Source organism: Euprymna scolopes, chromosome 21 (assembly GCF_053919585.1).
Source record: "Euprymna scolopes isolate OS-2025 chromosome 21, ASM5391958v1, whole genome shotgun sequence".
Lineage (NCBI taxonomy): Eukaryota > Metazoa > Mollusca > Cephalopoda > Sepiida > Sepiolidae > Euprymna > Euprymna scolopes.
This window is the reverse complement of record NC_136502.1, coordinates 15,797,576-15,814,078: the sequence shown is the minus strand read 5'-3', so window position 1 is coordinate 15,814,078 and position 16,503 is coordinate 15,797,576. Positions and strand designations below refer to the sequence as shown.

The 16,503-nt window shown below is 31.3% G+C and overlaps 1 protein-coding gene across 4 annotated transcripts in view; it reads right to left on the bottom strand.

Annotated features, from left to right (window-relative positions):
• The window catches only part of LOC145242018 (protocadherin beta-2-like), an 828,148-nt gene that overhangs the window by 548,252 nt on the left and 263,393 nt on the right, over window positions 1-16,503 (bottom strand). The window contains exon 1 of one of the 4 annotated variants that reach the window (XM_080104909.1): window positions 4,895-5,003. The exons of 2 other annotated variants lie outside the window; for them this stretch is intronic. The gene's annotated coding sequence lies outside the window, so the exon portion shown is untranslated. Of the gene's footprint in view, window positions 1-4,894; window positions 5,004-16,503 lie in introns of those variants that run through there. One more of the 4 variants, XM_080104912.1, reaches the window with a different exon arrangement.

Below are 16,503 nucleotides of genomic sequence, written 5' to 3'. Positions count from 1 at the left end.
AAGCCTTTTGTAGACACACAGAAAAAGCGAACACACATACATACATACGTTTTTGATTTTATATTTATAGACTAATTATAATCAAGGTGTACTATATCGATGACCAACGGCTGGGGCATAGAACTGCGTTGTTTTTCTCCTTCGTTTTTAATACTCCTTTATTAATCCTGCCTTTTTAATCCTTAATATTTCCCTTCCTGCATTTTAATATTTAATATTTCCTTTCTTTTTTTAATCCTTAATAGTCTTTTTTTATTAATCCTGCCTTTGTAATCCGTAATACTTCCCTTTCCTTCATTTTAATCTTTAATATTTCATAAAAATAAATAAAAAATATATAAATATAAAAAATAATAAAAAATATAAATATAAAAAATAATAAAAAATATAAATATAAAAAATAATAAAAAAATCCTTAATAGTTTTTTCTTTTTGTTAATCCTGCCTTTTTAATCTTTAATATCCCCTTTCTTTTTTTTAATCCTATATCGTTAATCTTTCATAATCCCTTTCTTTTTCTTAATCTTGACTTTTTAGTCCTTAATATTTCCTTTTTTTATTAATCCTGCCTTTTTGGTCCTTAATATTTCCTTTCATTTTCTTAATCCTGCTTTGTTAAGCCTTAATATTTCCGTTTTTTATTAACTCGCCCTTTTTGATACTTAATATTTCATTTTTCTTAATTCTTCTTCATCTTCTTATCTTGTTAGTACTTCTTTTTTAATCCTTAATATTTTCTTTCGTTCTTCTGAATCCTACATCCCTTTACCTATGTTTATCTTCTTAATTTGTCTTCTTACTTCTTAAATCTTTCTTCTACTTAATATTTATCTTATCGTTTCTTTTTAATCCTTATTTTTTATTTTCTTCTTATAAATTTCACTTAACCTATGTTTCATCCTTATCCCATATTGCTCCTTCTTCATGGTTCCATCTATCTTGACCAAACTACCTGGACCACTAGCCGAAAAGGAGCCCCAAAACATTAGGCTACCACCACCATGTTTCACCGTGGGTATGGTGTTCTTTGGGTTGTAAGCTTCTCCTTTCTTCCTTCAAACGTAAGAAGCATCCATATGGCCAAACAATTCAATTTTTGTTTCGTCAGTCCACAAAATACTTGAGAAAACGGACTCTGGAGAATTCACATGGGTCCTAGCAAACTTTAGACGTGCTGCAAGGTGTTTTCCGGTGTGCAATGGAGTCCTTCTTGGTCTTCTTCCTTTCAGACCATTTTCATGCAGAGTCCTTTGCAATGTTTGCCTTGATATTTTTATGCCAGAAGACTCCAGATTTTCTAAAATATCCTTATTAGTGGTGGTTGGATTTGCATTAACACTTCTTACAATATTCCTGGTGGCTCTAGCAGACAGTTTCCTTTTTCTTCCTCTACCAATCAAGTTGTTTGTTGTGTGGTGGCTCTGGAATTTTTTGATGATGCTCTGTACTGTTGCTGTAGGGACCTCAAATTTCTTGAAAATTGACTTGTAACCTAAACCATCCTTATGTGAATTCACAATTTTAGTCCTAAGATCATTACTAAGCTCTTTTTTCTTCCCCATTCTAATAATTTTTATTCTTTTATTGGTTTTCAGTTGATATCATTTTAATTTCTGAAAAATGCAAAAAACGAAATGAAATTAATCAAAGGTTGTATAAAAGCATTCAAAATAAGAATCAAACAGAAAACAAACAGTCAGAAACTCGATTAATACTGAAAAAATAAGGGGGTATGATTATTTTTGAACATTGCAGATTTTATAAATAGCTGTATATTTCTTTTATTACAAGTATCCCGAGATTTTAAAATGACGAAAATGATCAGAAGAGGTTTATTAAGAATATGTATCAATATGGACGTAAACAATAAATTCTTACAAAAGTTACACCTAATAAACTCAATTTTCAAGGGGGGTATGAATAATATCGGGCACAACTGTATATATATATATATTAAGATGATTGATAATTTATAATTAAAATTAAAAATTAAAAATCTCAAGCATTTATAAGCTACATTTAACATCCAAATGAATTCTTTGACGATGATAATTACGAATTTCAAAAGGCGAGCCATTATAAGATACATCTGCCTTACTTAAAAAATGCTAGTTTTTTTTTTTTTTGTGTCTTTAAAAAAAAAAACACCCAATATTTTTGCGGACGAGGAGACTTTGTTTCAAAAAAACTATTTGTTAAAATTATTGTCCATGACTTAATGTCTATCTCAATAAAAACATCGTTTCCGAAACGATCGTACAACTTAATGGCTTTGTTGTGTTCCTTCTTATGAAAAAGATTTTTAATTTTAATTATAAATTATCAATCATCTTACTAAATATTAAAATAGATCTAGGATATGTATGCCTATTAAGCTTATTATATATCTGCATTACAACGAGCACTGTTTTTTCTTGTATTTTAATGACATTAGTGATTTTACTATTACATTAAAATACACTCTGCTCTTTAGACTGCTGTTCTAAAATCCCCTTTAAAATTTGTGTGTAGGGTCATATATATATATATATATATATATATATATATATATATATATATATATATATATATATATATATATATATATAAAGCAATCATTTCTTTATACAAAAAGAACAAAAATATTAACAAGTTCCCAGATTTGGAAAGAATATTTAAAGACATTCCAGATATTCGTGGTGACCATTGATCATGCAACAATCAAATATATAAAAGTATGTTTGTCTGTCTGTGTCAATATTTTCAAACTCTATCTTTTCCGAAACTAAAAGTTGCAGAGCGGCGCTAGGGGCCTCAAATGATTGGATTTTTTATGGACTGTGTTTTTATCGGTTTTTAGCTGTTAAAATATTTTTTAAAGGGGTCAAAAATGGGTCACAATCGAAACAATCGCTATGCATTTTATACATTCATCTTAGTTTATTTTTTATTTTAATTTTAAACAGTTCAGATGCGTGTCACATTAGTACAGTGGTAACGTCACCAGCTTTGAATGCTAGAGTTTTGCTTTCAGTTCCAATTCTAGCTGATGGCACCCAAATACTATTTTTTTTTTTTACCTTTGAAATCAAGACTCTATAATAATATATACGAAATCTGGACAAATCAAAATATCTATAAATAGCCCCCCCCCCGCTAGTATAAAAATGAAAATCAAAGAGTAAAAGGGAAGTAACTCTCATTACTTAAATAAATAAATAAATAAAGCTTACTTTCGTTTTTAAACACTACTGATGTCGGCTTAAGCAAATAATTAAAAATCAATTCAAATAAAATAAATCAACTTTAAATAATATTTCTAAACAGAACTATTAAAATTATTCTATTATTAAAAATAATTAATAACATAAAACTAATTATTAAAGTAGATTTTCTTCAATGTGATATGAGGTAACATTTTTAATATAGATTTCCTTTTTCAGAAATAGTTTATGTAGAAACGATGATGGAATAAAGTGTATTTAAATGTCCGTTTTTAGTATGAAAATTAATTTGTGAAACCGTGCACCTTTTGTCTATATTAAATCGTGAACAAATAGACTGAAATACGACTTTATTATAATAGATATGAGAAAATGAGATGGGTGTGCAAACCTGTTAGGCCCTGAACTGGCATCTAAGCTTCAGCCTCTGTCCCATCGACGAAATGTTGCATCCCTCTGCCTGTTCTACAAGTATTTTAGTGGTGAATGCTCTGACGAACTGCAATCACTTGTGCCCCCACGACGTGAGCACCCTCGACAACCCCGACAGGCTGCTAAATCTCACCCCCACACTGTATAGATCCCTAGATGTAAAAGATCTTTCTACTCTACTCTACTCTACTCCAATAGTTTCTTCTCCAGAACTGCTAGACTTCGGAATTCCATTCCAGGTCCCTGCTTCCTCAACAGTACTGACGTGCAGAAGTTCAAGTGTAATGTGAACCGACATCTTGCATAGTACCCCAGTAGTTGTTGCCTCTGATAGTAGCCCCCTACACCAAAGTGGCAATTTGCCTTGTTTAGGGTGAAAATGTAATTAAAAAAAATAAATAAAAAAAATAAAAAAAATTGGAAGCTGATCGAAATAAATATGATACAAGTTATTCAAGTGTGTGTGTGTTTGTTTGTGTGTTTGTAAGTGTGTTTGTTTGTGTGTTTGTAAGTGTGTTTGTTTGTGTGTTTGTAAGTGTGTTTGTTTGTGTGTTTGTTTGTGTGTTTGTAAGTGTGTTTGTTTGTGTGTTTGTTTGTGTGTTTGTTTATGTGTTTGTAAGTGTGTTTGTTTGTTTGTTTGTTTGTTTGTTTGTTTGTAAGTGTGTTTGTTTGTTTGTTTGTTTGTTTGTTTGTTTGTTTGTTTGTTTGGTTTACTATTCTCCTGGAACACATAAGTTTGTAGATATATTTCTTTCAGGATGAACGGAAACCATATTTTATCCCTTTTTTATGGTCTCTTTCCAAATCCTCTCATATGATAGCAGTCTGCCGGGATAACATGTCGCAAATCATTTTGCTTAACTTGGAAAATCTTACAATTCAACAAGACTGTTAACTTTAACAACACTGCTATGAATCGTGATTATTGCCTCGATGTCAACATCTCACGATTCAATGACCAACTCTGATGAGCCGATGTCATCAACTTTTAAGACAAAGTAATTCCCTTGTAAACAACAATAGTAATCGTTAGTAGTGGAAATTGAGTAATGCATTTTGATTTAGGCACAGATAGAGAGTGGGAGAAATTGCTGATAGAGGTTGTAGCTAGACGAGTGCTTTATGAGAAAAGGGGAGGGGACGATAGATTGAAGCTCAAACGAACAATAGCCATGAGAATAACAATAGAGCAGGGACAATCTCGCAACATCTCTTCTGTGGGGAAAACGTTGGAAAGAGGAGAAAAAGGCATCACTTACTTGACCGCTACGGATTCTGTTGTACTGCACACATTTTCTCGAGCTTCTTTGGGGATTCGTTTGTCAGAATCTTTGTTAATTACACTGTGCAACAAATTTCAGGTTTTAAAAAAATACATGTCACATGACTTGTTTCGGTGTAAGAAAAATATCCTGATACTAAATCTGACTTATATTTCTCTTGATTAGGCATCGTTTTCATCAGATTATAAATCAAATTTTATTATTATTAGTTATGAATTAAAATGTTATTATTATTAGTTATGAATTCAAATTTTATTATTATTAGTTATGAATGAACAAAAAAAACTGTAAGTTTAAACAACATTTTTCCTCTTGACCCACTTGCGTTGAGTGTCATCGTCCCTTTTTATATTCTATATTTTATATTATTAGTAATCTGCCAACATACCAAGGTTCCATTTTCCTTTAAAACGTTTTCTCCATCACTGAAATATCCTGATGGAATCTCCCACCTTGTTCATCACTCACATCACTAAAATTCTTTGCAAATCTCTTGAAAAGGGCAATTTTGTAAAAAAATAAAATAAATAAAAATAACTATGTCATTTGTCAAAAAGAAGGCCAGAAATGTATCTTCCATGCTATTGTACATATGAAAATGGTCACAGATGACCTATACTTTTTTGAGTGCTACACAATGTAATTAAAGCAGAATCGCAATTAATATTTTAATTTAACATTGAAGAAGAGACGGGACATAAATCATACAAAACATCTTTGGTTTTTGATAAAAACCATGCAACCAAATATTTTTTTTTTCTTGTTCACCCTCTAACAAGTAATATTCCAAATTGGACATAAGGGGCTGCTGTTTAGGATCGTGTTTAAATAAATAGACTGGAGAAAGTTTAGCAGCAAGATGTCTGTTTACATTACATTTAAACTTCTGCAGGTTAGTATAGACAGAGAAATAGAAAACAGGAAGGGAATTCCAAAGTCTAGCAGTCCAAGGGAAGGCACTCTTAGAGTAGAAAGCTTTGTGGCATCTAGGGACCTCTACAGTGAAAGGGTGGGATTTTGTTGCTTGTTGGGTTAATTAGGAGTATGTATGTTGAGGAGGGGGCACACGTGCTATGAGTTCATCAGAAGACATTCCATTAAAGTAGTTACATTATATTCTTGTAGAAACTATAATCGAACACCCTTATCGTTCTTCAACTAAATTATCATACATGTTCAATGATGGATCCTCCTGTCGATTTCGACATATGAGATCTGCAACAATAACCAAGTTGTTCAGAAATACACACAGATGATTTGTTTATAGTTGGGAAGGTTTTTTGTAGTAAGATCCACATTTTTTTGTACAACTGCTCATCTCAGTCGGTGCAATAGCTGCTACAAGACAGAAGATTTCAGGTTTTACATAAGAATTTTCATCTCCTTGATGCATGTCTTTACAAAGACTGGGGGGGGGGGCGGCATCTGTCAGTGAATTAAACACACCTCCAGATACCAACCTGGAAATTTCTATATTTGATGCATTACATGCAGTATCTAGCATTCACAAATTGTAACCAGGTTGGTAATGGCCAGACTTATGGTGGCTTAATATATATATATATATATATATATATATATATATATATATATATATATATATATATATATATATATATTAAGTGAAATTGTCAGTGTGTGCGTATGTGTGTGGTGGGTGAATTTCCCTACCAAACTACTCTGTCAATTTTCAGTCTACAGACTCGAGATTTGACATAAGCTGAATTGAGATTTGGGAAAATCTTTTTAATCTGTTTTCGGCAAGAAATTTGGTTGTTCAGGGGTCCAAGATCAATGATTTTACCTTTGAAAATTCTACCAAACTTCTCTGCCACTTTTGGGTCTAAACACTTGAAATTTTAGATGTAGATAACTTGGACATAGATCAAACTTTTTTAATTTGATTTGAGCCAGAAACAATAAATGTTAATGGATCAAAATTGGGGTCAAAGTTAAAATATAATTTGACCTCTGCGACCTTTACCAAATTACTCAGCCAATTTTTGGTCTAAACATTTAAAATTTTACATAAAGTGTATTCAGACATAGAGCTAACTTTTTAATCGTTTTTGTTTTTGTTTTTTTGCTAAATAATTTGACTACCAAGGGACCAAAGTTCAAAGGATTGGACCTTTGCGGTTGTGACTCGTCCTTCATAGATCAGCAAGGTATTTTAGCATGGCAGGACCCGTCAATCGATTTAGTTGGTCTTAATATCTTATCAACTTACGAAGAACGGGTTACACAGTCTCTGGCAAACTATTCAGCCAATTTTGGGTCTAAACATTTGAAATTTTACATAAAGGTATTCAAACATGTAGCAAGCTTTTTCATCAGTTTTTGGGCAAAAATTTGGATGGCAAGAGGTCAAAGTTGAAAGAGTTTACCTTTGCAGACTCTACAAAACTCCTCCACCAATTTTGGGTCCAAACACTTGGAATTTTAGATGTAGGTTACCTGAACATGGGTCAAACTTATATATATATATATATATATATATATATATATATATATATATATATATATATATATATATAACGAAAAACTTAGACGATTTAAAAAACATTAAAACCGTTCTTAAAAATAAGTCCATACTATATTTCACACATATAACAAATATAAACAACAGTATCCCCTTCCTCGATATAGAAATAAAAGTCGACACCGATAAATTTACTACTCACCCATACAAAAAAACCTACCAGTAAGGAATCATGTCTCCTTAATTATAAAAGCGAATGTCTTGATAAATACAAAATAGGCGTCGTAAAAAATCTCATCTACAGAATTAAACGTAATTCTTCCATGAACGAGATGTTCTATAAATCACTTTCGAACGTAAAACAAACTCTAATTAATAACGGCTTCCCAAATTACATAGTTGACCAGCAGATTAGATGAAAAGATAATAAAAGACATCGTACACAAATATATCTTAACGACGGAAAAAACTCTAAAATAAGATTTATTATTTATTACAAAAAATTTAAAACTAGCCAATTACTAATAAATAATAGCCCTACATCCGATAGCAGTATGCTGAAAACTAGAAATGCTGTGTACATCTTTAAATGTCCCATAGGAGAATGTGTCTCCAAAAATAATTCGTACATTAGCATGCCTCGAACCAGCATCTCCCGTCGTTTAACATGTCACCTGTCTTCCCCCGAATAGTTCAATCTATCAGCACCTCAGAGCACACCACACCCCTAAAACTGAATTTAGAGACATATTAATAAAAAAAAAACACGGCCATTTTAACTGTCTCATATTGCGAGGTGCGCCTCCCAATCTTTGAGGCATTGTAATCCACATTAATAAACCAACAATTAAAATGAAACGGAGGGCACGCTCAAGTGCTTTTGAGTATTTTAGCGATTTTAATTGTCTTTTAATAGTCTTTTAATAGTATTTTCATTTCATCTCGCTAATTTCATTTTTCAATTTCATTTTTTAATCTTATTTTTTTAACACTCGCCTGAGGATGACCAATGGAGGTCGAACATGTCCGCGATTATGGGAAATTTCTTTTTTCAGTCGGAAAAAACGTTCGGAAAATGGTCCGACAAAGAGAAAAGAAGGATTAGAAGAAAAACAAGTTGGAGTTGTCTGTGCTATTTAATGAAATGTGCATAAAAGAAAAAATGCTGCCTAAATATACTAATATATATATATATATATATATATATATATATATATATATATATATATACACATATATATACACACATATATATATACATATATATATTCATATATATACAAGAATAAAAAAGCATTGGAAATGCAAAAGGATATAGGGATGGTATGCCAAAAAGTATACAAACAAGATAGCTATGAATGGCTAGGCACATGGAAATAGAATTGCATCCAAAGTATAGCCCTATAGCTTTTCTCCAATCTTCATTCCGTGCCATCATTACGGTTGTAAAAAGCTATAGGGCTATACTTTGAATGCAATTCTATTTCCATGTGCCTAGCCATTCATAGCTATCTTGTTTGTATACTTTTTGGCATACCATCCCTATATCCTTTTGCATTCCCAATGCTTTTTTTATTCTTGTTAATTAGTATTTTTACTTACAGTCTTATTTTTAAACTTACATTCATGATAGTATTGTCTTTTTTAGGAGGCTGCTCATTGCCGCCTCCATTAGTAGCAGGTCGCTTCCTGCTGGGTTTTAGGTCTTTGGGTTTTGGACCTTAGGAGTTGCCTCTTGGTCCTCCATCGGTTCTATATTACATAGAGAGTGCTACCGCCTCTCTGATAAAACAGTTAGAGTATTATAAAGTTCTAAAATGTTCATAACTTCACTATTAAATTTTTCTTGGTTCATTCTTTGACGTTTTGGCAAAGATTTGGCAGTTTTTGATATTTATATTTATAATAGTTTGTGCATGAGGCAGCTTTTTCCCCTTGGGATCCCTGTTATACCGTGCTTTTGAGTCAGCACTTGAGGCAGCCTTCTTTTTTTCTGGTTCTTTGTTATAAAGAGCACGTGAGGCAGCTTTTTTCCCTCGGAATCCCTGTTATACCGTGCTTTTGAGTCAACACGTGAGGCAGCCTTCTTTTTTTCTGGTTCTTTGTTATAAAGAGCACGTGAGGCAGCTTTTTTCCCTCGGAATCCCTGTTATACCGTGCTTTTGAGTCAGCACGTGAGGCAGCCTTCTTTTTTCTGGTTCTTTGTTATAAAGAGCACGTGAGGCAGCTTTTTCCCTCGGAATCCCTGTTATACCGTGCTTTTGAGTCAGCACGTGAGGCAGCCTTCTTTTTTCTGGTTCTTTGTTATAAAGAGCACGTGAGGCAGCTTTTTCCCTCGGAATCCCTGTTATACCGTGCTTTTGAGTCAGCACGTGAGGCAGACTTCTTTTTTCTGGTTCTTTGTTATAAAGAGCACGTGAGGCAGCTTTTTTCCCTCGGAATCCCTGTTATACCGTGCTTTTGAGTCAGCACGTGAGGCAGCCTTCTTTGCCTCAGGATTTGCATGATACTTAATTTTTATTATTTCAGCATTTTTCTGATAGTATTCTTTTTGCTCAGATAATACCTTGACTTTGTTTTTTTCATAGTCTATATTTCTCTGAGCTTTTTTACTACGTGCTGATTTTGGCATTTTTTATTAAATGTAAACATATAACACTTATGTATATCTTACTATAATATCACTTATCTTATAGCAAGACAACTCTCGTAGAATTGCGATACTGCCCCGTCACCAATAGTTAAAGTGTGGAATGGTATATACACCAATAGCGTAGTTGTTATCTTTATATGAAGTCCTAATCAGTAACAGTGTGAGGTTACTTGGTTAATTTATTGTAGTTTATTTTAGAAAACTTACTTGTTTTTATTAGTAGATTGTGTATAGTAGCCACAATATCTAGTTATTTTTGTGGCTGGGGCTTGGATTTTGATTCTTTTTGGTCAGCTTCCAGTGAGTTCTTAGAAGATGACTTTCTTGCAGGTTCTTTTGCGGTTAATTTAACTTATTTCCTTTGGCGTTTGGTGAGTTCTTAGAAGAACTGGTCTGATCTACTTTTCTTAGCGAGCGAAGAGATTCAGCTGCATTTAACAATGGTTGCTATAGTGTATTTTTGCGCATGCATGAGAATTTCAAGTTTCCTCCTTATTTTTCAATAGTTTGACAGTAGTCATGTGTCTTTCTGCCAAGAGCGACAGACGTCAGTGTTAGCCGTGATCGTCTAGAGGTTAGGACCCCACGTTGTGGCCGTGCTAACCTAGGTTCGAATCCTGGTCACAGCATTGACATTTTGTACATATTTTACAGTCCAAAATCTGAAGAATTATTTGTTTTTATAACATTGTTTTTTGACGTCGTATTTGCTGATAGGTTACTCTTATAACAATTTTGATCAACTGAGATAAAGATTTCATGGTTTCATTAACGCTTGTGGGTTACTGTTTAAAGAAAAAACCTTAACGTTCACCTCAAATATTCAGCGTCCAAGAAATATAGGCCACTGGCAAACTGGAACGTCTGTGAGCATCCGGTGTATTATTTGGAGCTGTCCCTTTTGAGAGAAGTTCCGTGTTCGAAGTGGTCTGTCTACATTGGGTATATAGTGTTTAAAACTTGTTATTACACGTAATCTTATTTAATTATGGAATTAGCTAAAAAGCGATGGGTCACTGCACTTCTCCGTGTAAAGAGCAGTCGATTGATGCTTGAACTGTTGTCAGAGACCGTTCGTACACCGAGATACATCGTCTCAAAAGAAAGAAGAAAGAAGAAGAATAAAGAAGAAAGAAGACAGAAGAACAATTGGCCATTTTTGTACCCTTTTTTTTTCTCTCTTTTGACATTTTAACCGACGTTCTGACACTCGCTGGATTCGTAAAACGCTTCTCTGTAAGAATATGTGCTTTTTGAAACTTATAAGTTGATTTTAGTTGAGATTTGGATAGTTTTGTTTTGTAGGCGTATATAGGCGTGTACGGGCCATCCCTATATAGAGAGTGCTACCACCTCTCTGATACATATATATACATATATATATACATATATATATGCATATACATATATGTATATATATATGTATATATATGTATCAGAGAGGCGGTAGCACTCTCTATATAGGGATGGCCCGTACACGCCTATATACGCCTACAAAACAACTTATATATATATATATATACATATATATACATATATATACATATATATATACATACATATACATATATATATATATATACATATACATATATATACACATATATATGCATATATATCTACATATATATATACATATATATATATATATATATATATATATATATATATATATATATATATATATGTATATAAAGTTATGAATAGTACTTAGGACGTGAGCAAAGCCGGACTGAACTGCTAGTACATCTATAAAAGTGAGCATGTCTGTGTCAGAACAGTTCTCAACCTATATACTCAATGAATTTTTTTATCTACAAACTTAAAATTTGGTGTATAGGATATGTAGAAAACTTTTTAATCAGGTTTCCTTCGAAAAAAGGGCTGCTAAAGGGTCAAATTTGAAAAATTGCTACTGGGGGGGGGGCGCATCAAATATTTATCTGTTTGTCAACTTTTTGCACAAGGTTTGCAAACACATCTCAAAGAACGTGGTTATCGTACTTGACTCAGTCTTTAAGTATCAGGCTTTCATCTCAGCTCGAGTATTTTTTTTTCCAAATTTCGACTGTTGAATGAACTGTTTAGAGAAAGCATAATACTGGCATGCACATGTTTCAGTTTCTTTCCCTTTCTTTTATTACTTCATTTTTTAAAGGAATTTAACGTTGCGTTTAATACTTACGGTATATCAGTTCATAATAAATATGAAATCTGCATTAATTAAAATATAATATTTATGCGTATTTTGCAACAGGGCAACGCTGTGCGGCCTGCTAGTATATGCATGCGTGTGTGTATATATATATATATAGGATGTACACACACACACACACAAACACACACACACACACACACACACACACACATATATAATTTGGTGATTCGGTGCATGAGCATGAGCAGAATATGTTGTAGGCAGAACAAATTGCTGGTTGCATTTTTACTGCAAGTAATTATTGTGAGTAATCCGAGATAAAATCATGGGGGGTAAAAAAAAAACTAAAAAAAAGCAAATGTCCGGTTTATTATTTTTATTCCTTTATTTTACTCGACTAATTATTTTTTCGGGTTGATTTATGTTTAGATAGAGATGCAAAGGAAAAAAGGAACGTATTGGCCGAATAACTAATTCAATTTGTGCTCATTCATAACAAAACCCATCTGGAATAGAGTATATCTACTACACACATATACAAATACACAAAAATATAAATATATAAAAATACAAAAATATATACAAATACATACAAATACACAAATATACAAATACATGCAAATACACAAAAATACAAATATATAAATATGTATATATATACACAAATATATACAAATATACAAATGCGCGAATACACAAATATACGATTACACAAATACACAAATACACACATATATACAAATATACACAAATACACACATATATACAAATACACAAATATACAAATACACAAGTACACAAATACACAAATAGACAAATATATACAAATAGACAGACATACAAGTACACATATATAAAAATACACAAATATACAAATACATTAATATACAAATACACATAGGCCGTCATAATTAAGTGAAAGAAACTATGCTTCACCAGTGTTTCCACTAATATTCAAATAAATAGTGTCTCAGTAGCGTGAAGTAAAAATAAAGAATAAAACCTTATTAAACTGGAAAGTTAAAATAAAATGGAGAAAGTGATGCCTGGGAGGATGATCTCCAAGTATCGAATTTAACCATGTCTAATTCAGGAAAAAGGATTGGACCCCTTGCAAAGCCAACCCTAGAATCTGAATCAGCTAAGGATTCCTCGGTTAGCATGAAAAGAAAGTTCCTGTATTTATGTGCCATCTACAGCAGCAAGATATGGTACAAGGTTAATATTATATAGGGAAAAAGTAAAAAAAAATAGTAGACTGGTTAGCATTCCCGAGAAAGAGTGCCTTAGACGGCAAGTAATAAACCAATCCCCCTTCTGAAAGAAGAAGTAATGACTGGAAATATAGCCTCATATGATTAACTCTACCTTATTCTGACAAAGAAAGATCAGCCAAAAGAGAGGGCAGACACCAGGTTGCCAGAATGGTGCTAAAAATAAATGAAAAACCTTGGGAAAGCAAACGTTGATTATCTTTAGTAATAGTATTATTATAATAATAATAATGATGATGATGAAAGACCAAGGAGAGAAAGCACTAACCAGACCTCCGCTGGCTGAATGCAAATCCAAATACCACTGAAGACCAATTGTCGTCGCCAATGAGAAATCAATGGTAAGCAGCTGTTACGATAACACCATTTCTTTTGCAAAGCTTATCAAAAAAGGTGGAGAGTATTGGAAGTCTGGGGAGACTTGCCGTTACTCAGACTCCAGGGAACACCACAAGTTGTTCTCAAGGAGCCATCTTTGATCATAGCTTGTATGACTACTCTTAGTGAGTAAACGATGATAATAATAATAATAATAATAATAATAATAATATATTTATATTTGTGTTACAGAAGATCAGAAAAACATCAGTACCATCGGTTTCAAATTCAAAATGAAGGGGGCCATTAACTGGGCGCCTATGTGGGACACGTTTTAGCTTTTGTTTATATATATCTGTCTATATAATAATATCGTAGTACCTTTAACGTACGTATGTACGTGTCACGCTTTCCAGATTATACTTTATTTGATCGGAAGATCCTATTTATTAAAAAGGAGGATAGAAAGTGATAAAATGCTATGAAAATTAAATTAGTATATAGATATGAAATAGTTAAATTAGTATATGGATATGAAATAGTTAAATTAGTATATAGATATGAAATAGTTAAATTAGTATATAGATATGAAATAGTTAAATTAGTATATGGATATGAAATAGTTAAATTAGTATATAGATATGAAATAGTTAAATTAGTATATGGATATGAAATAGTTAAATTAGTATATAGATATGAAATAGTTAAATTAGTATATAGATATGAAATAGTTAAATTAGTATATAGATATGAAATAGTTAAATTAGTATATAGATATGAAATAGTTAAATTAGTATATAGATATGAAATAGTTAAATTAGTATATGGATATGAAATAGTTAAATTAGTATATAGATATGAAATAGTTAAATTAGTATATGGATATGAAATAGTTAAATTAGTATATAGATATGAAATAGTTAAATTAGTATATAGATATGAAATAGTTAAATTAGTATATAGATATGAAATAGTTAAATTAGTATATAGATATGAAATAGTTAAATTAGTATATAGATATGAAATAGTTAAATTAGTATATGGATATGAAATAGTTAAATTAGTATATAGATATGAAATAGTTAAATTAGTATATGGATGTGAAATAGTTATATTAGTATATAGATATGAAATAGTTAAATTAGTATATAGATATGAAATAGTTAAATTAGTATATAGATATGAAATAGTTAAATTAGTATATAGATATGAAATAGTTAAATTAGTATATGGATATGAAATAGTTAAATTAGTATATAGATATGAAATAGTTAAATTAGTATATAGATATGAAATAGTTAAATTAGTATATGGATATGAAATAGTTAAATTAGTATATAGATATGAAATAGTTAAATTAGTATATGGATATGAAATAGTTAAATTAGTATATAGATATGAAATAGTTAAATTAGTATATGGATGTGAAATAGTTATATTAGTATATGGATATGAAATAGTTAAATTAGTATATAGATATGAAATAGTTAAATTAGTATATAGATATGAAATAGTTAAATTAGTATATAGATATGAAATAGTTAAATTAGTATATAGATATGAAATAGTTAAATTAGTATATGGATATGAAATAGTTAAATTAGTATATGGATATTCTAATTTAATGTTCGTAGCATGTTATCATCTTCTCTACTCCTTTTCAATAAATAGGATCTCCCGATCACTGAAGATGCAATGTAATAATAATAATAATAATAATAATAATAATAATAATAATAATAATATCGCTTTTGGACTTTACGTAAAACTAAATTATATCTTCTTGGTCTTCTAGCTAGGATCCAAGAGTAGTATCTGTTTTGTCTAAAGATGGTATAATGATATTGTGAAGTTTCCTTTCGCGTCAGGCATCTATACAATTGAAATATGTCACAGACTCTGAAAAGGATGTCAAAGATAAATCATAATAACCAGATATATTCTGACACTACATTAACCAGATTACTTAGATAAATAATTTTACAGTTTTAACAAAAGAGCTACAATAATATCGCTGGGTCTCCATTCGAACTGAACGTCCACAGAATGCCCAGCAACAGCATATTATATATGAAAGATGCAGTTGTGGAATTTCCACAGGTCCCGCTAGTATAAATAATATTACACTCTTATTTTGAAATTTTCTTTATAATCAAGCACTCTGCTAAGGTTCTCCCCCACGAACCTTTATATATATATATATATATATATATATATATATATATATATATATATATATATGATGATTGCTACTTCTTGACAGAAGTTTGCCATCTCTTCAGTTTAATGTTGTGTGTCCGTGTGCACGTAAGTGACTTTTCAACCCAGCTTTAGTCCTACATGAAAGTGCACATATATGACATAAAAAAAATTTCCTTTTTGTAAAGGTGCGTGAATCCTCGAATGTCGTGTCAGGTCACTTTTAGATTTGCAGGTTAGACCACAAATACGACAACTTAGCATTGCTGGATGTGCTTTAAAAGCCTCCTCATAAGACTGTCGTTCCTGTGTATATATATATATATATATATATATATATATATATATATATATATATATATATATATATATATATATATATATTATATAATGCAATGAAGGCAATTATTGAAAACTTCGAGCCTATGCAAATTAACTGCTCTAATTCACTATGTTTCGCAACTGTAGAAATGTACCCCTGGGTAGTGATTCACATCTATC